The sequence below is a fragment of the Dunckerocampus dactyliophorus genome, chromosome 16 (assembly GCF_027744805.1).
Source record: "Dunckerocampus dactyliophorus isolate RoL2022-P2 chromosome 16, RoL_Ddac_1.1, whole genome shotgun sequence".
Classification (NCBI taxonomy): domain Eukaryota; kingdom Metazoa; phylum Chordata; class Actinopteri; order Syngnathiformes; family Syngnathidae; genus Dunckerocampus; species Dunckerocampus dactyliophorus.
Window position 1 is genome coordinate 14,046,287 of NC_072834.1, and position 23,659 is coordinate 14,069,945.

Below are 23,659 nucleotides of genomic sequence, written 5' to 3' on the forward strand. Positions count from 1 at the left end.
GTCTCTTTTAGCAAAAATTGCACTTAAATAAAACTGGCAATCGTAAACAAAAACTGTTAAGCAAAAACTCACACACAAAAAGCACACACAACAGTAAATACAGTATAAACAAAATTGAGTATCAAGTCTCTGTAAACAAATTTGCACATGAATAAATAATGAACATTCGGTATATAACCGGAAGGCTTAGCGTATAGCGAACGACACTAAGTATGCACTATTTTGCTCTATTTTGTTTATATTTACTTTGCCGACCAAACGCCTCAGTAAGCATTGACTGCCTGGAGTAAGGCTCCACAGCCCGCAGCACTTCCATCGGTATTTTTTTTTTCCCCAGTTGGGAAAACTTACAATAAATGTACAGTCGTCCCTAGTTTATTGCGGTTAATTGGTTCCAGACTCAACCGCAATAAATGAATTTCCGCGATATACTGTAGGAGTCAATTTTAATAAATTGAATATTTTCGTCGTTAGAGCATAGAAAACCTGTTTGACTTTCTAAATACGGTTTTTAACATTATTAGAGCCCTGTAGACATGAAATAACATGCCTGTAGTCACCTTTACACTCCTATTATTCATTGTTAAAAACACATTGTGCAACTCTTATGCTGCAGGGACTTGAGATGGCTGCTATGTAGCGAGCTAGCAAGCTCACACAGGAGGCGACGTTGCCTCTACTCCATTCATTTTCAGCGGAACCTGCGCGACAGGGCGATTTATCGCGAGTCATCGTCCAACCAAGCGATAATTCGTGCTTGTGAAAGTTTGTGCTCATGCATGTTATTGTGAGCACGTGCACGATGGCTTGCAACGGGATCCCAGAAAGTTGAAAAATGTTGACCTTTCATCGCTGACACCCAGATGAGGACCAATCAGCAGGAGTTTTATTTATCGACCAATGAGTGGACTGAATGCTAATCAGTACGTACTCTCGAAGGTAAACATGGGGGAAAAGGAATACTTGCTGTTCCCGATATAAAGAAAAAAGCAGCAGCATGGGAACTTGTTGGCATCAGAGTAAACAAATCAGAGTTTACATTAATTTACACAGACATTTTTATAAGTTTATCTCAATACTAGCAAGATCCGGCACTAGCAAGAAGGCTCAATCAACACTGGCCGCTTTTCCTCCACTGAACTATTTTGATACCCCCAAATTCCCTCCACATCCACAGCCAATCAAAACTGTGGGAGACTCGTACAATTCCCTCTGGATGTGAACGCATCGCTCACCAGTGTAACTGGTCACGGCCGCTCATCGTCTCTTGTGTGCAGGGTTTGCTACGCGTTGGCAATGTTTCGCCAATCGCAGTTGTTTATTAATTTGATGTTGTTAGAAGCTACTTTTCTGAGACCCTTATTGTGTTCAGTGCAAACAGACAGGATGCAACATGCAGTACTTTTATTATGAAGGCCCAAATGTGTTGTTTGTCTTTGGAGCGCTTGACTGCTGTAATGTGTGATGGGAAGACAAAGCTGGGTGTCAATAATTAAGTGCCTCCTGGGTTCCCTCAGTTACATTGTGACTGTGGTTTGTTGGAACGCGAACCGGTCCGTGGACTCAAAAAAGTTGGGGACCACTGCAATACATCACTAACGACTTCATGCGTTCAAGTCATTTTAGGACGTTGAAAGTGTTGTTGACGAGTTATTATCGGTTAACATAACCAAAATAGACCCTGAAATAGAAATAATCTGTTCAAGGGTCCAAGTGTGACCTTCTTAAAACCTTCTGTCATAGTAATAGAGCGTTAAAGGTGCTGTCTGCCTTGGTGAGGTACTGCATGGGGGACACTGTTATTACTTCGAGAATATATTGTTAAAAATAAGCATCACATGACTGTACATGACTGTACGTGTATTAATGAAAGAGTATAACAAATCTTATGATTATGATGCTAAAAGTGCATGTCTTTCAAATCCCTGATACAAAATAGGTATCATGTGACATACCTATGACATGCATTATGATGCTACGTGGTTGTACAGAGTAAATAATTGGTAGATTTTAATAGACTACAAAAGGCACTACTCAACTGTCATTGTAATGACTACCCAAATGTTGGTTAATGAGAGAAGACCGGAGAGACCACTGTCAAGTTTTTTTGGCCTTATGCTAGCCTGCACTTGAAAAGGCTGAGAAGATCGTAGAGGAATAGCATCACATTTCTACTAAACACAGTTGTATCTTAGTAGCAACAACAGTTGTTACATACCAATGGTCTCTCCGGTCGAAAGTGCTTGATTTGTTTGTAAAAGCTTTCTTGGCACCCCTGGCACCTTCGAGTACCAAGAGCTTTTTGGCCTCCTTTACCCCTTCAGGTGACAAGTTTGACAGGAGTTTAATCTGTTCGCTGGTAAGTCTGGCGGTTCTCTCTTTTTTCTCTTGACTATCCGTTTCCTTTCTTGGGCAGAGAAAGTAATGTGGTCTCTTCTGCACGTGTTGTTGTTCCTAAGGCACGCTTCATTGCAGTGCTCTTCCTCATCGTGGCATCTTGACGTAATTCGCAGGCTCCTAACTTTGCCACAGCAAACTTTTTGCAGTGCAGTCCAAGACCTTTGAACTTTCTATAGAAGAAGATTTTACGTTGCTAATCTCCACACACGATGAATGTGCTTTCAGGGTACCTCATTGAGGTTAATGATTTGGGAAATGCTTGCTTTCTCTCAAAAGCGTAGTCACGTTTACTTAAGCACTGTATATTGCGTTGATGACTTTGTTCAAGAATGCTTTTCTTAACTTTTAGAAATGTCAGGCTGTGGTAGTCTCTGCAACTGAGGATGCGTGGATGAGTTGCTTTAATCTTTACGTACTGGACTGAGACTGGCGGAGGTTGCACTGACCTTCCTTCCGCAGTCAGCGTTTCCATCGTCTCTGGGATCGGGTTTTCTTATGCTCCAGTTCACTTTTAATCTCTCGGATAGCTCTGACCCTTGCTCTTAGTTCCCTCGTCTCTTCCTGTGGTACCTACAGTCGCCACTCCGAAAAAGCTTGCGATGCTTCACCAACTTGTTTCTCAAGTGCGTACAGGTGAGATTTGTAGTCATCTCGATTCATGTCAGCAGGGGATAGCCGTTTATCTATGTCGCAGCTCTTTTCAGCCCTTCTAATTGCAGATGTCTTCCATAAATCTTTCCAATAGGTGTGCCTGGGCAAAATCTCAGTTTCCATGAACTTTGCATTGATTTCTTCTGTCTTTAAGCACCATGGTTTATTTTCCATCAGCTGTTTCAACTTTGAGAAGTTCAGTTTTGTAAATTTCACTTGCTGTCATTAATTTACGATAGTCCCTATACAGTTTAGCAAACTCTACCGAGAACTCTTTCTCAGTCATCCTGTCTGCCCCTTTGTGGATAAAGTTAACTCTACTCATGAAGGACCCTTTAGCAGTTGCCCACAGCTTTGTAAGTCCCTTTAGCTTTCCCCACTTATGAATAACGTTAACTCTCCTTGTGAAGGACCCTTTAGCAGTCGCCCACTGCATTTGAAGTCTCTTTAGCCCTGAAAATGGATCCTCTGGATCTCAGATCGTCAGCAGTTTGATTTAGAACTTTTAAGGGATCTCTTTCCCATTCAACAACTGCTCCATGGTTGTCAACTGTTCTGTGGTTATCAGCTGTGAAGTTCTTTTGGACTTATGCCAGCCTGCACTTGAAAAGGCTGAGAAGATCAGAGAGGACGCTTCATCAACTCAACTCCAGTAGATTTTTTTTTAGTTTTATTTCACACTTCAACTATTTACAGGAGCTTGCCAGTTTAGGTTTATAACATTTGAAACAAAGAGGAATAGCATCAAATTTCTACTCAGACTAAACACGATCTCCGGTCCTCTCTCGTTACCAACCTTTGGGTTGTCGTTACAATTAGAATAGTGCCTTTTGTCTACCAATTATTTACTCTGTACAACCACCTAGCATCATATAATGCATGTCGTAGGTATGTCACATGATACCTATTTTGTATCAGGGATTTGAAAGACATGCACTTTTAGCATCATAATTGTCATAAGAATTGTCATACTCTTTGATGAATACACATACAGTCATGTATGTCATCTGATGGTTACTTTTAACAATATATTTTTAAATAAGCCAAATTTGACAGAACAGACACTAATGTTGAATTGTGCTCCATGCATTATGTTCCCCCCTCTTTCTACTCTGACGTTGCTTTGACCTCACGTATTACACATGCTTGTGTGTCAGCTAGCAATAGCAATTTGGCAAAGTTTAGCTACTAGTGTTAGCTATCATAACCACACAATTAGACATGGGCCGGTATGAGATTCTGACGGTATGATAACCTTGGGCAAAAATATCACGGTTTGACGGTTTCACTGTATTATAATTACAGCTCTAAAATGTGTTATTTTGAAATTTCTTTATTGAAAAAAAGGGTGAAAAAATCATTTTTAAGCAATATAATACAACATGATGGAAGTCGAACATGTATTTAAAATAAATAGGTGCATAATTTTCTATCTGGTTGTGATTATAAATGTTATTAATATTGTCAGAAAACGATTAAAACAATCTATTGTATTTGGTAATAACAGTTAAATGTCAAAACTACCCAAAACTAAACTTCTATATTGACTGACCATCTCCCTATATCTACATGAAATGGTTTGGTCCACTACTACCTTCACTGGGCTTCTTAGCTGCAGTCGGCAGTTGCGACAGAGTAGAGTGAAACTATGCCACCAGTGCTTATAGTAAAATAATGTCTGGGAGCAAAAAAAAGAAAGAGAGAAAGGTGAGAGAAGAAAGGCAAACGAAAAGAGTGTCAAGATGTGAGCCAATCTGCGTATCGTAGAAATGAACCTGTTAGCTTAATGTACACAATGAAATAAGCTAGTAGAGTGTTAGCATGTTGTGTTGGCCTACATCTCACTCCCTTTTAACCAACTGCGAACAATCAGCGAAGGTTTAGCATGTATTATTAAATCAGTTGTCCCTCCCCATTTACCAGATTCAACAACAAAAGAGTCAGCAGCAGCCCCGTCTCCTCATAACTTTACCCTTCTCTGTCCAAGTGAAGAAGGTGAGCAACACTGTGTTCAATGACAATGCCCCTGTCAGTCACGCGCCCTTGGAATTGTTGTAACTTTTCCCCCCTTTACGGCGCCCTTGGGTATGACGGACTATTTTAGATGTTTTGAAACCGTGACTTATTCATAACATGGTGTACCTTGAAAAGGTAAACGGCCCATGCCTACTGTATACACTATGACTCCAAATTGTCGATGGCTTCTGTGAGAGATTGCCTTTGTGTATGAGCACGCGCCACGGATACGTATGTGTATACCAGATAGCAGCGAATGAAAGCCGTGCAATAACATTTTTACAAATTTTAACTTTGGATTGTGGTTATTTGGTCAGTCTGTTCCTTTTTGGTAACATCCATGGTCTTGTTATATATTTTGTTTGAAAAAAGTGTTATTTGGAGCCGAATAGGGATAGCACCTTTTAACATGTTCATTGTCCTCACATTTGGCTTTGCTTAGCCAGGTTACATGTACATCAGGGGTGTCCACCCCCCCTCCAAGCGTCCATTGCAGACACTGGCTGCTGCGGTAATGAAAAGTGAACCTGCGCTGTGACGAGGCTGACCTCCTTTCTGACGTCTCGGGGGGGATGCAGGTGAGGAGATCCGGGGGAGAAAACTGCTGGAAATTGGGTTGGTGATGGTGAGGGCGGGGGCGCGATAAAGATGGAGGAGGATGAAGAAGAAGAAGAGAAGGAGTCAGCAAAGAGGCTCAATGAAGGTATAAATTGACAGCTGACCCTGAAGGCCGGTCTTGGGGGCAAGTGGAGCCCCGCCCCCTTCGTCACTCTGAACTTGACCGTGTCGTTCTTCCAGATAACTCTTATTCCTCTTCCCTTTACAGTAGCTCCACGTTTGATCACGCTGGAAGTGAACGCTCTGATCCAATCTGCTGCAATGACTCAGAAAGCTAATATGTCGCCATGGCAACTCTTCCCGTGGCAGCTCACATTAATATTCCTGTCACTTAGCTGGGAGGAGCTGGACCAAGTGTTTGGAGGAAAAGGTGAGCCAAGGTGAGTTTGGGACACACACACACACACACACACGCGTGGCCTTTCTCACTACGACCTTCGTAAATCAACATAAAACTTTCACTTTCCTCCGTGTGGTCGTTGTGCTCCCGCGTGATGCTTCATTTACTTTCATCTTATTTCGGCACTTGTCATGGCTCTGCAGGGATTCAGCTATGTGTGTGTGCTTGCATACGTGTGTGTTCACGTGTACATCCTTGCCCTACAGCACTGCAGAGCTGTTTGATTTTGCTGCCTAAACTTAAAGAAAAACTTACTAGCAAGATGCCAAAACACTCTTCACCTATTTTGAGAGAAGAAGAGACGAGAGGTGGGAAGTGGGAGCTTATTTGAGAGGCAAGAGAAGCATCGGGAGTTGAGAGGAACACTTTAGAGCAGTGGTTCTCGACAGGTGCGTATTTTGTAATTTGGGGGCCCAAGGCAAACCCAGCCATTGGGGCCCTCCACATCCTTGTGCTGCACTGACACAAATTTTATTCTCACCTCAACACAAGGTAGTTTCAGAACATTAAGCAACATTTAATATAGTTTACTGTTTCAAAGGAAAACTGCACTTTTTAATTTTGCCCATCGTCCACAATTCATGTGAAACATGAACACGTTTCTTTCCCTTTTCTGTGCATTCTAATGAGAGAAAATGAGTTAGCATGAGCCAGTTAACGATGCACGTCATGGGAGGCACCTCTTACGACTATAAAGCTTTCTAAAAAAAACACTCACGTTTTATTGTTTTATATGCATGCTGGGATCATGCACTAACAGGTACGTTGATGATAACATGTAATGCTTACAGTATCTTGCCCTATTTGATGATTTCTAACATTGATTTCACATAGCCCATAGGAGCTAACACTACATCCGTCAACAACAGGAGCATAGAAACAGCGACGACACCTAGAATGGCCGCTCTCATTGGGATGGCTGTGTCTTCCAGCACAAGACTTGTCCTCCAGTCCTCAGGTAAAAAATGCTGACAGCAAACGAGCATCTTGTTGAGTCTTCGTAGCAAAATTGAGAGCCAGTAGTATCCACTCTTCCATCTGCCTCGTTGCAGTGGCTTGAGGCATTGTAAGTGACACTGAGACTAGCGAGGCATTGTGTTACTCCACCAGATAAATAGGTTTTTGTGCTATCTGCTATAATAACAATATCACTGTAGCTTTGTTAATACACTAGCTCCCCAACTTACGAACACAATTGGTTCCAGACGACCGTTCGCAAGTCGATTTGTTCATAAGTCCAACAAAAAGTAATTTACCAATTATATAGGTACTACATGTACGTGTATACATATATGTGTATGTATGTAAATATGAGTTTGGATGTAGTAGTAACATTAAACGAGGATAATTAATGAAAAAAAACAATAATAATAAAAATGATCAAATAATATGTAATGATAAATGTTATTTACCTTTGAAGAGGAGTGGCCGAGCATACGTCGTTGTGGTGGAGGCGGAGGAGGAGTTATTGAAAAAAGGCTCTTCTAAAAGAGGTAGTGTTCTGTGGGTGGTGTAGAATTAAGCAGGCCTATTAACTCGCTCTGTTCAGGTTGCATCTACAGCTACAATTTAGCTTTCCATTTCTCCTTTACACTCGCTCCCCACTGTTTTCCTCTACCTGTTGGTCCCATTAGCAGTGTCACAGTGCCCTCTACTGGTCAAGCATGTAGCAGTATAAATATGGAGTTACTACAAGGCAAAATACATGAAAATATAGACCAGTCAGCTTGCGTTCATATCTCCGAATGTTTGCAAGTCGGATGTTCGTAAGTTGGGGACCTAGTGTATGCAGGTCAGTTATGTAAATGGAACACTGTTGGCATTTTTTTAAGGTTTTTTATTAGGGCTTGATCATCCTAATAGAATGCCTCCCATTACGTGCAATGTTAGCTGGCTCATGCTAACTCGTTTTTTCTCGTTAGAACGCTCAGAAAAGGGAAAGAAATGTGTGTTCATGTTTCGCATAAGGATTGTGGATGATGGGCAAATTCCAAAAAAGTGCAGTTTTCATTTAACACTCACGTCTTTGTGATGAAAAGCATTACTCTCAGCTGCATCTGTAGGACTACTGCATTGTCTGCGGCTGTCAAGAGCGTCTGGCTCTTGCTGTGGTTGTGTGTGTACGTTTGTTGTGATTGTGAAAAAATATTTGTTTTCCTCTCACCTTCTCCTCTTCTCCGCTCCACTGGGGTAACTCTGCTTCATTTTTTTCAAAAAAGTTTTTTTTTTTTTTTTACTGTCTTCCTGAATCATTTGCCTGTGTTTGCGTAATGGTAAGTCCGCTCCTGGTTCTTAACTGGTTTGGCTGCGGAACCCACCATTACCCTTCAATAACAAGCAGCGACCCAAATTGAAGACATTTTTTAACGCAAACTTCTCAAATATCGTATTTATTTATTAAAATGTTACATTTAATGGGACGGTGAACATGTTGCAAGCATTATATCCAGCTCTCTTCCTGCGCCGAGCATGTAAGTTGCACCCCAGCAGTGACATGCAGTCAGGGGAGGCAGGTGAGGCAAAGCCTCAGCAGTCATGATGAAAAATTAAATTTAAAAAATGAGTAATGATAAAATACAAATATAGTATAAAAAATGATATAAAATACAAATATTTTCTGTCCATTGAACTGTATTCTAAATGTATTTTCTGTATGAGTCCAATCGTTTTTAACATTTTCAAATCGTTGAGTTTGCACATTTCCTTATGAAGTGAGGCTGCCGCGAGTGTGCCTACCTACTGTCACACGGCGCACTGAGTTGGATCATGGCGCCTGCCAGTGTGTGTTTGTCAATGTGTTTGTCAGCATGTCGCCAACAATATAACGTTTTGGAAACATTAATTATACACCATGACTTCCCACAGCCGGTGTATTGTCTTTAATGTAAGTTAATTATTTTTGCTAATCGGACATAAAATATATAGAAATGTCATGCAGGAGGCACTTGCAGTACCACTGCATCCTGAAGGGGTCAGGCTTGCATGAGATGGAAGGTGCTTGTCGTTGCCGTTCTTCCATAGAGGAAAAGCCAGCCTTTTTTGGGGAGGGGGGTTTGACAGTAGTGATATGAAGGTTAATTTGTGTCTTGCTCGCTAGCAGAAAGTCAAATGCATTCAAGGTGTTTTTATGCTCTACTGAATGAATTAATCAATTTGATTGCCAAGATGGATGATTACATACCCAAGCTCACCAGGAGGTGATCAGACTTTTGCAACAAAATATCACAGCTTTTCCTGGAGAAGGAAAGTCTGCTTGTACTTCATATACAGATAAAAGGCAAAAAATGAATGATTCTCTCCTTTTTCTTGTTATCCTCTTAATGAGCAATCTTTATGAACACACACACTAACTTCTCCATTAGATATCTAGCTATCTAGCGGTGTCTCAGACGGATGGCGCATTAAGTCCAAACTCGTCCTTCCCCTCCTGCTCAAGCTGACCAAGTTGACCATAAACATGGCACGCACCTCACGGTGGCATAGAAAGCAAATAGCACCAATGCAAGGTGCGTTCACGGACATGGGTCATTACATACATTTTTTTTTTTTGGTAAAGACCTCACGACCCACTGAAAACTGCTCCCAGCCACCAGTTGAGAATCACTGATATAAAGCATTGTAGACACACTTGCTTATCCGCCCCTCACACTCTGCTTTGTGTCGTCTTCTCGGAGCTGCTGCTCCCTATGATTACCGTAATAACCCGCATATCACTGGAAATCGCACAGTCTCTAGTTTCAGAAACCATGCAAATTATTTCCATATTTCAAGACTTACGGTAATTTAAAAATCCCATTGCAAAACGTATTGCCAGCTCCAAATTTGTGTGTTCGACTATGAAAGTAGGATTCCTTCTTTATGAATGGAATATTTTTGTAGTTAGATCATAGAAAACCTGTTTGCAACCTCCTAAATATGTTTTTTTTTACATTATTGGAGCCCTCTAGATATGAAATAACACCCCTATAGTAACCTTTACATTGCTATTACCCAGTATAGTAGACATCATAAGAAGAAAAGAAAATAAGCCATTTAAGACGGTTCATGTGTGTTTCTATACAGTAAATGTGTTCCCTAGGAAAGTTGAGTGTCGGGCAGACAGGAAGTGACATTGATATTACCCGGTATAGTAGATGTAATCAGCCTTTTAAGACACAAATAAAAATTGTGCTTGTGTTTGCTGCATTGAACGTTTTCCGGATGTGTGGAAGACGAAGTTATGTCAGGGGTTAAGAGTTGAGTTTTAGCTTGGCATGAGGTAACAGTAGCCCATGCTTATGATTGGGAATATGATTATGTTATTGTTGTGCCTGTTGTACTGAACAACTATCGGTCCATATCAAACCTGCCATTCTTGGGAAAAGTCTTAGAAAAGTTGTATACCAACAGCTTACTGACTTTCCCCTCTCTAGCAATGTGTTTGATACTTTCCAATCAGACATTAGGCCCCACCACAGCACTGAGACAGCTGTGATCAAGGTGACAAATGATATCCGTCTGAACACAGATGCAGGCAAAGTCTCACTTCTAGTTCTGCTGGACCTGAGCGCTGCCTTTGACACAGTTGACCATGTGATCTTATTACAGAGGTTAGAAAACTGGGTGGGAATATCTGGAGGACAGGAAATAGTTTGTTGGAATTGGTGACTGTGTGTCAGACCAAATGGGTATGACGTGTGGGGTTCCCCAGGGGTCACTCCTGGGTCACTCCTGGGTCCCCTATTGTTCAATCTGCATATGCTTCCTTTAGGCCAACTAATACGCAGCTGCAATGTGTCCTACCACAACTATGCAGACGACACTCAGATCTATGAACACAGTCTTGCAGATTTACTTTGTCACTGCATCAAACAGATCAGTGTGTGGATGCAAAACAACCTTCTCCAGCTAAACTCAGACAAAACTGAAATCATTGTCTTTGGTCCACAGAAACAAGGAGAAGGTGTTATCAGTCACCTTGAGACTCTTTCTCTAAAACCTAATCATCAGGTTAGAAATGTAAGGGTAATAATGGACTCAGATCGGAATTTTAACAGCCACATAAATCAATAACATCATCAGCTTTTTACCATCTAAAAAACATTGCCAAAGTTAAGGGAATAGTGTCTAAACCAGATTTAGAGAGACTAATCCATGCGTGTGTCTCCAGCAGGCTACTACAGTACTACTGTACTGCCTTCCCACCGAGCACTCTAAACGAGCAGTAAAACAGCTGCAGTACATCCAGAATGCTGCTGCTCGAGTCCTGACTAGAACCAGGAAATATGACCATATTAGTCCAGTACTCAGGTCTCTGCAGTCTCCTCTCAGAGTAGACTTTAAAACAGCTCTGCTTGTGTACAACTCTTTTCATGGTCTTGCGCCAAAGTACATAAACCATCTCGAGCTCTGAGAAGCTCAGAGAGTGGCCGCCTCCGGGTGCCCAGAGTCAGGACTAAGCACGGTGAGGCTGCGTTTCAGTTTTATGCTGCCAAAATCTGGAACAATTTTAGAATGATTTTATGTTTTTATGGAATGATTTTATGAATTAATTTTACCCTTCTTTTCTGTAAAGCACTTTGCATTACCTTGTGTATGAATTGTGCTCTATAAATAAACGTGTGTTGCTTTGCCCTTGCCTTGTGAGATCATTCAAACCTGCAATAAAAGCCTGTTCCGGCGATCAAGTCTGGCACTTGTATGTTTCACCAAACATTAAAGTCACATTACTGACACCTAGTGACCAGTGCAGAACACTTGATGTATATGCCATCTTGATGGCATATACATTTGGATTAGTTCATTTAGTCATTTTTATGCTTGAAAATGCTTAATTTAGGCAAATAATACATACAATTTTCTTAATTTTTTTTACCGATAGATCATATTCAACCACAAAAGAGCATGATTTATTGATTAATATATTTTTTAAAAACCGTGATAGAGGGAAGGCGCGAAACTCGAACTGCAATGTGGTGAGGGATGACTGTGCATTGAAAAAGGATTTGGGGTTTACGATTTGAGCTATGAACAATAAAACATTGTACATCAAAGCGTGTGAACTTTTCGGCCAGTATTTCCTTTTCAGAGTCGTCTTTGCTACTTAGTGGGATTCAGGTCATTTCCAGCTGTGTATCAACCTCCTCGACATGTTTGCAATCAAAACACACAAAAATGCAACAAACCACACGGCGAAACACAAAAACATTCAAATGTCTGATAAAATATCACTTTTCTGCAGAAGTCATGTAAAGCTAGCCTCTCTGTCCTTCTTTGTCACACAGGCTTGGGCTGCATTCTAAACAAACCCCCGCTCTGCTTTGTATCGAAGCCTCATCTCTCTGGGTTGCTGCAGTCCCTATGATTATCGTAATAATCGGTTGGAATTATTTTGATTGCGCAAATGGTTCAAAGATTTATGGTAGTTTAAAAATAGCATTGCAAATGCAAATAACATTGCGAGGTGGGACTCGGGAGGTAAGAAGCAAGATGGGAAGGAGATGGAATGGAAGGATGACGATGTTCATATAGTGAGGAAAAAGTGATGAGAAGTAAATAAGTGATGTCACTGGTGACCCGGGGGTGCTAAATAAAGATGAACAGACATATTGTGATTGACATCATCCATTATTAAAAAGAGCTTTAAATGCTGCAGGAATGATCTTCTTGTCCAATAATCTCCAGTCTTTTCCTTGTTGCCATGGAGACCTGAGCCTTTTTGCTTATGAAGCTGCGGCTCGGTCCACAGGACGGGCCTGAAGGGTCCGACATCGGGTCAAATGTTACTTCGGTGGATGATGAAATCAGAAGTACACAAGCAAATATTACTACAGTGAAATAATAATTCACACAGTCGCCAGAGGCAGAAAGAAAAGTAGTGCACAGAACCTCCTGAATATTAATGAAGCTGCTTGATGCTTTTGTCACAATTGTTTACTTTGTGAACTTTTAAACTCAGATTTGGAGCAATAATCCTGTTAGTTTTATCCCTTAGCGATCCGCTCTGATTGCCTTATCACCGGCAAAAAAAAGTCTGATCATCAACTTTTAATTAAACCTCATTGGCTCGCTGCCCGTGTGAGTGTGTGTGTGTGTGTGTGTGCGTGCTGCTCAAATAGCCATTTTATCTCCCATCATTTAGATTCAATTACTTTATTGTGTTTTTTAGCTTCTCTAGTGTGTGTACTACTTTCTTCTGATCAGATGCACACAAGTACTAATGATGTTGTAGTGTGCATGTCAGGCAACTAGTTGGTGCACAATCAAGCTGTTTTTTCATTAACCTTGTTAGCAACACAACTGATTTATTTTGCGTGGCTGCATTATTCATGCACAATAGCAGTCAAACGTTTGCTCACGCTTACTTCTGCTATAAAAGAAAAGAAGCTGTTTGACTGTTAGTGTCCAAAAAAAATCACTTTTTTAATTGCTCAAAAGCGCATGTTCGTACGCTGTGTGTACTTTCTTACGTCCTTTGTGGATGTTCATCTCACTCAATTTTTTTTAGATTCTTTGCATTGGGTCTCGAACCTGTGACCCAGTTGTTGCAGTGCCAAGTCATCTCAGACAAAGATACACTTTGGCCTCCAATGAAAGAAACAACAAAAGTTTTGTGTCCTCCACCAAGGAGCTTACATTGTTTGTGTATTTTTTTGTTGGCACGTTACACAAAAACTTGTGCACTTATGCATTATTGGTAAAGTCTGTGCTGGGGGAGAGGGGCAAAGTTTGTCTACAGATCTGTTTAGCATAGAAAGAAATTACATAGATTTTTAAATATTGACCTTGGTGGATGTCTGTCTCGCTCAGAGCAGACAGCAGCTGGAGGAGGATGTTGATGATGTGAGGAACTGCGTAAGTGTGTGTGTGTGTGCGTGTGTCTATAAGACGCTAAAAATCAAAGCTTGTAGGTTCGATCACGTTCACGCACACTCATGTTTCTTTCATGCAGCAGCAGCAGTGCGACAGCAAGTCATTTGCTCAAAGTTGGCCCAAAATCCATAAAAAATGCAGAAGTTGTGCCACGGAATGCTGAGGATTAAATGGAGCTTTTTAAATGTGCCAAAATATCCTTAAATAATGAAGCAGCCGCTTCCCATTTAGGGGGGACCTCACTAATGCATGTCATTCTTCTCTTTGAAGAATGTCAAGTGTGTGTGTGTTAATGTATGTTAGTGTATGTTAATATGTTTAAGTGTTAGTGTTTGTTACAGCTTTTTCCAATTGCTAACACACACAAACATGACTTGCTTGGTACAATTAATTAAAGTGACACAGCAAACTTTAACAACCAGCAACCAGCAAAACCTCTTCTCAAGTCAAAATTCTACAGACATTTTCTGCTTTGGACACATTTTGAAATTTAAAAAGGTACTCTTTAAATGCGCTGAACATGGTTCTCTGCATAAGACACCAAATCTGACATAAAGGCACATGTTTTTCAATTCAAAACCCAATACACGTACCACCCAGCCAAACACCTCACGGCTTATTTGTTAGCACTTAAATCAGGAAGTAAGCATGATAAAAAGATCACATGTGATTCTTTTGGGCATAGCGGTGGTAAGTATACACCTATAGTTAGTATGTTAGTGTGTGTGTGAGTTAGTGTGCGTGCTTATGAGCGTGTACGTGCGCCCACGGCGTGTCCATCATGGGCGGGTGTCTCCAATCAGTGATTGGCACTTCCTTCCTCTTCCTGGGGTTTCCGTGGGGACGTCGCAGTAATTCCTCATTTTCTGCCGTTTGGATGCCGGCGGGGACAAAGTGTGCCCAAGTTAGCGTGGCTAACGTCATTACAGGCTGTCACACACACTTTACATCAGCTCACTCTTTAAAGGCGGTCTGTGTACGAGGTGCTCACTGGAAAATGTGAAGAGATGGAACACTCTTTGAAGTTGATTTGACCAAAAAGTCTTAACTTTGTGCTTGGGTGAGATGCTGAAGAGGGAGAAAACGGAGGGAAAAGACGGGTGTGTATTTTTACTCTCCGTTAAACTACTTAACATGGCAGTGTCCGTACTGTTTCCACAGAGGATGCGGCAGCCATTTTGATATCTTTTATTTTGTAAACAAGCGAAAAACAACCATGAAGATATGTTTAGATGTTATATAAATACAGTAATCCCTTGTTAATCGTGGTTAATTGGTTCCACATCAGTTAATCAGTTAATTTTCATGAAGTAGGATTCCTTACTTAAAAATCTACCATTTTTGAAGCTAGAGCAGGGGTCACCAATGTTTTTCCTTGTGAGAGCTACTTTTACAAAATGAAAATGGCCAAGAGCTACTCATTTTTGTAACATTTATTTTCAGAGCTTATTTTAAACCCAAACAAAGTGAATATGCTTGTTTTACCAGAACATTAACAAAATGCTGGTGTCCACAACTCATATTTTGTATTTCAGAATGCATTTCTTTCTACTGTTCTTTCATTATTAACTGAAAACCTGAATGAAAAGCAGGCTTGCGGGCACCTCATGTGGTCGTGGGGGGCTACCTGGTGCCCGCGGGCACCACGTTGGTGACCCCTGAGTTAGAGCGTAGAAAACCTAAATACGGTTTTAACATTATTAGAGCCCTCTAGACATGAAATAACACCCCTATAGTCACCTTTATACTAGTAGACATAATACTAAGAGAAAATAAGCTATTTAAGATGGTTCATCTGTGTTGCTATAAATGTGTTGCCTCGAGAAGCTGAGTGTGGGACAGACAGGAAGTGACGTTTTGGGTTCAGAGTTGAGTTTTAGCTTGCCTTATGTTACGGCCGCAACAGTAGCCCATGTTTTTATCAGGGATTATTATGCATGTTAGATCATTCAAACCTGCAATAAAAGCCTGTTGTTCCAATGATCAAGTCTGGTGTATCTCTTTGTGTTCTCAAAGCACTATTTCCAAAAATATATTAATTAATAAATCATGCTGTTTGGTGGTTGAACAGGGCTCATTATTAGTCAACACATATGCATACTTAAGCAAAGGTTATGTATTTTTTGCCTAAATTAATAATTTCCAAGCATAAAAATGACAAAATGAACTCAAATACAGATATAAGGCATAAAAGTGACACATTCAGTGATGCTGATGGTACAGTCGTTCCTCACTTCTCGCAGTAGATTGGTTGCAGACCTGACCGCTATAAGCGAATTTCGGCAAAGTAGGATTCAATATTAATAAATGTAATATTTTTGTAGTTAGAACATAGAAAACCTGTTTATGACTTTCTAAATACAGTTTTTTTTTATTTTTACAGCCCTGTAGACATGAAATGCCACCCCTATAGTGACCCTATTATTCTTTGTTTACACCACATTGCGCAGGCTATGGGATCACTGCAGGGACATAAGAGACGGCCAGTGCTAGTACAGCAAGCTTCTGAGCTAACTAGTTACCCTCTGCAATTTACTAATTCTAAACTTAAGAAAGTGTTTCAAATGGAGTGGGGAAGGGGAAGCCAAAAATGTACCACTTCCACACAGAATGCGAGGAGGGCTTTTTGTCACTCCATCTTATTGGACATGCCATTGCTGACTCCATGCAATGTGAAGGTAATGTAATGTAACATCAGGTCTCATCAATGTAACATTATTGCCCAGAGGAAAATTTTACAGCTCAGGAGACAAATTTGAGATTCTCATCTCAGCCTCATTTTAGTTTCTATTTTGTCTCAAATGTTTCTCCTAAAATACTAATATATTCAATCATGAAACAGCGATCACTTATTAATTATTTTTTGAAAAACCAAGATAGAGTGAGGGAGCGATGTTCGAAGCGTGATGTAGCAAGGGGCGACTTTATTCTACACTAGACAATAGGTGTCAGTAGTGTTGCTGTAATGTTTGGTGAGAGACACAAGGATCAGACTTAAACAACAGGCTTTTATTGCAGGTTTGAATGATCTCACAGCAGGCACAATAATCCCTACTACTCCCTAATAAAAAGTAATAATAAAAATAAAAACGCAGCAGCTGTTACCCACCCAAAACTGAAACTCAACTCTGAACGCCTGACGTCACTTCTTGTCCGGCTCTCTTTCAGGTCCTGTAGGGAAGACATTTATAGCAACACACACGTGCATGAGTGTTATTCATGTCTTAAATGGCTTATTGTGTCTACTAAATTGGGTAATACTACTGTAAAGGTGACTATAGGTGTGTTAGTTAATGTCTAGATGGTTCTAATAATCTTAAAAAACGTACTTAGAAGGTTGTAAACAAGTTTTCTATGCTGTCACAACGAAACATCCTATTTATAAATAAGGAGTGTATAACCAATTGACCGCGATAAACAAGGGATGACTGTATGTGTATTTTAGTTCATTTAGCCATTTTTATGTTTGAAAATGCTTAATTTAGGCATAAATACATGAAAATGTGCTTAAATATACTTTTTTTTTTCAAATAATATGCATTATTCAACCACAAAGCAGCATGATTTATTAATGAATATATTTTTGAGATTGAAGCTGTGAAATTTGAACAGCAAAGTGCAGAGGGACGACTGCGTCTCGGGAAAAAAAACTGCCTGCATGTCAGCTTTATATTATCACTAATAAACCATATTATTATTATAATTTATTTTTTTTTATTTTTACTTTTCATGTTTTCTATTTGTGGCCGCATGGTGGTCTAGTGGTTAGCATGTTGACCACACAGTCAGGAGATTTGGAAGAGCTGCGTTATCTCTGTTTCTGTGGAGTTTACATGATCTCTCTGTGCGTGCATGGGTTTTCTCCGGGTACTCAGGCTTCCTCCCACATTCCAAAAATAGGCATGTTTAGTTAATTGGTTAATTTGGTTAATTAATTGGTTAATTAATAATCTAAATTGGTACAAATGTGAGTGTGAATGGTTGTTTGTCTATTTGTGCCCTACGATTGTCCACTCAGTCCAGGGTGTACCCCGCCTCTCACCCAAAGTCAGCTGGGATAGGCTCCAGCACACCCCCGTCCCCCTCCTGAAGACAAACGGCATAGAAAAACAATGTTTAATTGTATTTTTCAAATATGCCACGGGCCAATAAAAAACAAGCTTCTGACTGCACATGGCTTCTTGCCTGCACTTTGGACACCCCCTGAACTATGTGGAAGGAAGAAACTGCCACATTGTGGTTATTGAATAGCAACCAGTGTCCAGTGCGCTTCACTGCCGCCTACAGGACTGCAGTGGAACATTTGCCTTTGGCCTTGGTGGAGGTCTCCTCTGTCTCCTGTACTGGTGGTGCTTACACATGCACCAGCAGCCGGCCGCGCACACACACACACACACAGTTCCTTCCCAAAATGTGGAAATGAATCTAGTGGCTGTTGCATTATTCATGTGGTGCTGCAGACACAAACCTCTGAGGACAACTGCAACTTTTACCTCCATCTTGGCAGCATGCTGGATGTTTTACAAGGTAATTCTTTATTTGCATGCCACTATGTGTGTAGGTGTGTGTGTGTGTGCGTGCGTGCGTGTGTGTGTGTGTGTTATATATTATACAATATTATAGCAACCACTACATTAGGTACACCATGTATGACCAGTACAAGAGCCTTTTTGTAGTGTATGGCTGTATGATACTGTACTGTATCATACTGACAGCTGTTTCTAACATTTTGACCCTCATATCTCTGTAATAAAGTAGTCAAAATATTGGAACCAGCTCTCAATACAGTGGTACAAGCCTGACGCTGCAGTTGACAGAATGTAAACAATGACAAAATAGATTGGATGAGTGATGATGTCGCATATTGTGAGACTTTTTTTTTTTAATTCAGTTTTATCTTCTCAAATCTGGCCTCCATTCCTTCCATTTTACAAGTTAAAAAATATTGGTTTTTACTAGTGTCAGCTTTGTATTGTGGCAGAACAACTCAAAGATGTCAGCGTTATGTGGTACAAAATTGGTTTCCAGCTAGGGTTGCGTACAGAAACATTAAAGGATGTGGCGGCCATTTTGATACATTAAAGATGCTAAAAGCAACCTAATGCATTTTTCACAAAATGCGAGGGCCGATAGAAAAACCATCTGCGGGCCAATAAATGTCCCTCGGGCCGCACTTTGGACATCCCTGTACTATGCAGTGTTTTTTTGCTTAAAGAGCTTTTTCTTTCATTTATTGATTGATTATAACATTGTGTTGAGGTCAGAGTTCATGCCCTGGCTGTGACCCATCCCCCTTTTCGTCAGCATCTTCATGTTTGTCAGTTTTAACTTTCATATCAGTTGCCATTGTCACCCAACAAGGGGAGCACTCACACTCAGCCAAGTTGTCATTATGATGACTATTAGGAAATTATACACTTTGATGGATGCATGATGATGATTATTATTATTTTTAGATAATTTGTTGGCTTTTAAGCGTCACTCTGGGCAACTTGCATCCATTGAAAGTGGGCGGAACCTTGGAAAACAGGGGTCCTTAACTTTATTATATTTGTGTAAGGGCCAGATATTTTCTTGGTAGACACTATGAGGGCCAGATGGTATCATTAAAAAATTAAAAAAAATAAAAAAGATTTCCATGGATGTATATACAGTGGTACCCTGGTTTTTGTTATTAATTTGTTCTAAAAGGTCAGACGGAAACCACAGCAATTTTTCCTTTAGGAAATCATGTAAGATCGATACTTTATTATTCTCCTTGACAAATTAGTAGGTGTCAGTTCCAAACACCCAAAAATATTAACAAAAAAATTATTTTTATAGAGAATAATTATAGTTTTACATGCGGAAAACAATCCCAAGTCATTATAAATGATGAATGAGATGAACTTTTAACATCACTTTTACCTTTCTTGAAGACTCTTGTTGTCGAGGAGCGGAGATACTTTGCCATGAGTTATTTCCTGAATTCAATAGTGTTTCTCACCTCCTTCATCAAATTGCTGGCACTTGCAATTTTCTTTGGCCCCATGGCAGGTTATTTAGCAATCACACGATTGAAGAAATGCACAGGCAGTGAGTCACCAAGCCACAAGGTGCTCTGTTTGGGGACTTGATTCAGCAGAATGATACTTTACAGAGAAAACTGACTAGTTTGTTGTACGATAACCGAGAATATTTTCGTTGAAACCGAAAATCATATGAAAACCCGGGCGTTCGAAAACTGAGGTTCCACTGTTTATTGTATTTTTTAGCCTTTGTCAGTGTAAAGGGTGCCAGCCAATGCTGCTGTGCAGAAGTGCGTTAGTAAACACTACTCTCTGACATCTTAAGAGTCACGCTGGACATTGAGTTGACTAGATGGCTAGCACTCTCGACTATCATTCTACGGACCTTGGTTGGAGCCCGGGCAGAACAACGGTCTGGCTGGACCAGGCGGGTCAGTATTAACAGACTCATTAGCTGTACTGCAGCAAGCCACTACAGTCTAGTCTTGCACGGGTCCAAATGTAAAAATCCAGAACTGCCCCACCTGTCAATAAGCAGGGGAGGTGGGGGATGCTGTGATATTTTGTGTAAAAGTGCCTCCCTCCACAGGTTATATTCCTTTGAAACTTTGTTACAAAGTTAAAAACACATTGGCTTCCGCACTGCATATGCATGCATATTTTGTAGTCACCGTGTCCAATTTTAAGAAACCACTTTTCTTTTTTTTTTAGACTCGTGCCACATTTGTTGAAATGCTTGTTGTCTTCTTCTACTGCTGCTTCATTTGATGCGTACGCCTCGCTGTTGCCTCTGCAGAGCGGAGGAAGTGCTGCATGAACAAGCACTTCTGTAGTTAGACTGAATGGTTTCATTTGGGTGACGTTCGGCAGGCTGGATGTGGACTACTCATCTAGCAGCTTGTAGTTGCATGCAGCACCTTACTGTTACTCTTGGATTATTCTATACTAAAAAGAAACCCTGACAACACACTACATGTATAAACATATGCCATGTATCTACATACATGATGTATGTACTAGTACATGTGCATACATGATGTATGTACACGCACGCATGCATGATATATGTACATGTATGCATACATGATGTATGTACATGTATGCATACATGATGTATGAACGCATACATTTGATGTATGAGGTGTCACAATGAGCCTGAGGCCAATTAAAGACACAATAAGTAATTTTTGTAATTGTCATGAGGAAACACTTTCAAGTGGCCCATATATCATAATCAGTGTGTGCACGGAGGAGGGGTGTGTGTGTGTGTGTGTGGGTTGCATCAAACAGTTACATATGATACCCTCCACGTCCACCCACACGCACGCGCGCTCACATACACACAGCAGATGTCATGTAGTTAAGTGACAGCATCAATCGCTCTCTCTCTCTCGCTCTCTCTCTCACACACACACGCACACACGCATAACTATTTCTCACCTCTAGAGCCTACTTCCCTCCTCACAGGACAGGAGACAAATAAATGGGTTAAGTGTAAGGGCGGGAAAGACCTCCCTCTCTCTCGCTTTTCTCTCTCTCTCTGCTGGTTCTTTGGAGCAGACTGGACTCGAACCAAGGGCGTGTGTGGATGTGTCCACACGGTACGGAACATTTCAAGATTTAAAGATTTGACGCTGCCATGAGTGACACGTGAACCACTTGATTGATTGCTGTCACGTGGCCAGGTGACAGGCGGGTGCGCCCCGCGGACCGGACGAGTGGAACCGAACTGAACCGGAGCGGACCGATGCAGACGGACTGAAAGCAAAGCACCTTCACCATCCGCGACGCGCCCTCAAGCCTTCCCGCCAGCCGGCGCCGAGCACACCGAGCAGGGGGCGACTCTCTCGGACGGGGGGGCCCGGTGGCTCCACACGCAGGTAGGCTGCGACACCCCCGGAATGATGACCCTCCCCCCACAGCCCACGCTGCATGTGGATGCACCTGTTGTCATCAAAATAAATTTTGGTGGCGTGCGTGTGCGCGAGCTAGCCCATTTTTATCATAGTATGAATTACAGTAATAATCTATCATGGTAATAGATTGTAGGCTAACAGTTGATGGTGATGATAATAATGACAACAATAATTGATAATAAAAATTGATCATGCTCTCATGCTATGTGTGAATGTGGGCCCAGAGATGAATGACAGCATTACGTCGTCATGCATGCTGCATGTGTGGGCTTGATTGCTGTCATAGGACACGTGCACACTGGCGGTAATTATACTTAATTATACTACTTAATTGTATCTTCATTCATCTCCATGTGCTACTCTCCTTGACACAGCATGATGCTCACTGCTGTCACATGACACGTCGCCATCATCATTATTATGCCCTGCTATCGTGTCCTTTCACGTCAACAGGCGAGGTCGAGAATGTCTCGCCATCAGGTCACATGTTGAAGTCTAATGTGGTGACCCCACGTGACCCAAGACTGCAGACCACCTTCTCCAGTTTTGAATGACATTCACACCAAGTGGACCAGTTTGGGACCAGTTCTTGTTTTGGCGTGCAGTCGAATAGAAAGAATCTGTTCCAGGGTCAAACTGTGGCTACCATAAAAACTTCCTTCAGTAGAGTACAGGCAATGTTACAAGTATAAGTCACATTTTAACATTTGTGTGACACAAGTGTAAAAAGAAGTGAAGCAGTGTTAATAGTATAGAATGTGAACTTCGCTAACAAGTTAGCGTAAGGTGACGTTGGCATCTTACGACTTTGAATGAGTCGGCTTACTTCATGTAACTTCCTCCCCTTCCTTTTCTCTGACCACTTCTTTTGGAAGAAGTGGTGCAATAAAGAAAGAAAAGGCAAAACGCAAAGTTAATTCTTTGATGTGAGGGCCGCTTACATTGTGCATGATGATGGTTTGAACTCTGAAGTCGTTTGGAGGAAGATATTTCCCAAAATTGTGGCTAATATGATTTTGGCTCATGGTGTGTCTTGGGATAAAAAGCGCGGTTGTCCCGCTGTCAATCTCAGCGGCATTATCAAGGAGGTAGCGATGTAAATCACTTTAGCTGATGTCAACATAAAGGTTGAGTATATTGTGGGTAAAAATGAGGCTTGTTGCTCAGAAAGAGTCAACAGTGGTACGAAGTGGTGGCGTGGTGGGCCAAGGTGACCTGAGCGGGAATCAAACAGTGACCTTGTAGCACAGATGGCTGAGGTAATTGGATGATTTTTGTAATTGGTTTTACTCAGAAATGCAATAAAAAGCCTTTGTAAGGAATGTTTGCTGCATCTGATCAGGACTGATGGAAGACTGAAGACCTTTTTATCTAAGACATGCTTCATGTTGATCTGCAATTGTCTCTGATGCTGTCTTGTCATGAGGCTCAGTGCTGGGGGGTGAATGGGAGTGGGGACGTTTTTGCTGTAGTCACCCCTCAGCAGCTTTTTCTCCCCATGGGGAGGTTCAGCCAAGTCAGGAAGAACACCATTTTCCACTTTTGGCTCAATCTGTGCTACTCTGTCACTCCCCCCACCCCACCTCCCCACCTCCCATGCAACTACATCCAGCGTGCACCCCACCACACACCCCCGCCCCACACCACCACCACCATACACACACACACACTCACTACTCTGTCTCCCGCATCATTCCTCTTTCAAGCTCCACTTCATCCCAACCACCTCTATGCACACCTCAAACTTCACTGACCCCCGCATGTGCACCTTTCATCCCTCGCACCCGCCCCACCAATAC

At 41.3% G+C, this 23,659-nt stretch overlaps 1 protein-coding gene across 3 annotated transcripts in view; it reads left to right on the forward strand.

Annotated features, from left to right (window-relative positions):
- The first annotated feature begins 21,309 nt into the window (after positions 1–21,309).
- The window catches only part of caln2 (calneuron 2), a 28,624-nt gene continuing 26,274 nt past the window's right edge, over positions 21,310–23,659 (forward strand). The window contains exons 1-2 of one of the 3 annotated variants that reach the window (XM_054754479.1): positions 21,316–21,545; positions 21,630–21,824. The gene's annotated coding sequence lies outside the window, so the exon portion shown is untranslated. Of the gene's footprint in view, positions 21,825–23,659 lie in introns of all 3 variants that reach the window. The other 2 variants (XM_054754482.1, XM_054754478.1) reach the window with 2 other exon arrangements.